Genomic DNA, 2122 nt, shown 5'->3' with positions numbered 1-2122 from the left:
AACCAAGATGATGTTCTGGGGGTAACCAAGATGATGTTCTGGGGGTAACCAAGATGATGTTCTGGGGTAACCTAGATGATGTTCTGGGGGTAACCAAGATGATGTTCTGGGGTAACCAAGATGATGTTCTGGGGGTAACCTAGATGATGTTCTGGGGGTAACCAAGATGATGTTCTGGGGGTAACCTAGATGATGTTCTGGGGGTAACCTAGATGATGTTCTGGGGTAACCTAGATGATGTTCTGGGGGTAACCTAGATGATGTTCTGGGGGTAACCTAGATGATGTTCTGGGGTAACCAAGATGATGTAACCAAGATGATGTTCTGAGGTAACCAAGATGATGTTCTGGGGGTAACCAAGATGATGTTCTGGGGGTAACCTAGATGATGTTCTGGGGGTAACCTAGATGATGTTCTGGGGGTAACCAAGATGATGTAACCAAGATGATGTTCTGGGGTAACCAAGATGATGTTCTGGGGGTAACCAAGATGATGTTCTGGGGGTAACCTAGATGATGTTCTGGGGTAACCAAAATGATGTTCTGGGGTAACCAAGATTATGTTCTGGGGTAACCTAGATGATGTTCTGGGGGTAACCAAGATGATGTTCTGGGGGTAACCTAGATGATGTTCTGGGGGTAACCTAGATGATGTTCTGGGGGTAACCTAGATGATGTTCTGGGGGTAACCTAGATGATGTTCTGGGGGTAACCAAGATGATGTTCTGGGGTAACCAAGATGATGTTCTGGGGGTAACCTAGATGATGTTCTGGGGGTAACCAAGATGATGTTCTGGGGGTAACCTAGATGATGTTCTGGGGTAACCTAGATGATGTTCTGGGGGTAACCTAGATGATGTTCTGGGGGTAACCTAGATGATGTTCTGGGGGGTAACCTAGATGATGTTCTGGGGGTAACCTAGATGATGTCCTGGGGGTAACCTAGATGATGTTCTGGGGGTAACCAAGATGATGTTCTGGGGGTAACCTAGATGATGTTCTGGGGGTAACCTAGATGATGTTCTGGGGGTAACCAAGATGATGTAACCAAGATGATGTTCTGGGGGTAACCTAGATGATGTTCTGGGGGTAACCTAGATGATGTTCTGGGGGTAACCTAGATGATGTTCTGGGGGTAACCAAGATGATGTTCTGGGGTAACCTAGATGATGTTCTGGGGGTGACCAAGATGATGTTCTGGGGGTAACCTAGATGATGTTCTGGGGTAACCAAAATGATGTTCTGGGGGTAACCAAGATGATGTTCTGGGGGTAACCAAGATGATGTTCTGGGGGTAACCAAGATGATGTTCTGGGGGTAACCAAGATGATGTTCTGGGGGTAACCAAAATGATGTTCTGGGGGTAACCAAGATGATGTTCTGGGGGTAACCAAGATGATGTTCTGGGGGTAACCAAGATGATGTTCTGGGGGTAACCAAGATGATGTTCTGGGGTAACCTAGATGATGTTCTGGGGTAACCTAGATGATGTTCTGGGGTAACCTAGATGATGTTCTGGGGGTAACCTAGATGATGTTCTGGGGGTAACCAAGATGATGTTCTGGGGTAACCTAGATGATGTTCTGGGGTAACCTAGATGATGTTCTGGGGTAACCTAGATGATGTTCTGGGGGTAACCTAGATGATGTTCTGGGGTAACCTAGATGATGTTCTGGGGTAACCTAGATGATGTTCTGGGGTAACCAAGATGATGTAACCTAGATGATGTCTGGGGGTAACCTAGATGATGTTCTGGGGGTAACCTAGATGATGTTCTGGGGTAACCTAGATGATGTTCTGGGGGTAACCTAGATGATGTTCTGGGGGTAACCTAGATGATGTTCTGGGGGTAACCTAGATGATGTTCTGGGGTAACCAAGATGATGTTCTGGGGGTAACCAAGATGATGTTCTGGGGGTAACCTAGATGATGTTCTGGGGGTAACCTACATGATGTTCTGGGGGTAACCTATATGCTGTTCTGGGGGTAACCTAGATGATGTTCTGGGGGTAACCTAGATGATGTTCTGGGGTAACCTAGATGATGTTCTGGGGGTAACCTAGATGATGTTCTGGGGGTAACCTAGATGATGTTCTGGGGTAACCAAGATGATGTTCTGGGGT

The sequence above is a fragment of the Salmo salar genome, unplaced genomic scaffold (assembly GCF_905237065.1).
Source record: "Salmo salar unplaced genomic scaffold, Ssal_v3.1, whole genome shotgun sequence".
Classification (NCBI taxonomy): Eukaryota; Metazoa; Chordata; class Actinopteri; order Salmoniformes; family Salmonidae; genus Salmo; species Salmo salar.
This window is presented reverse-complemented; position numbering follows the sequence as displayed.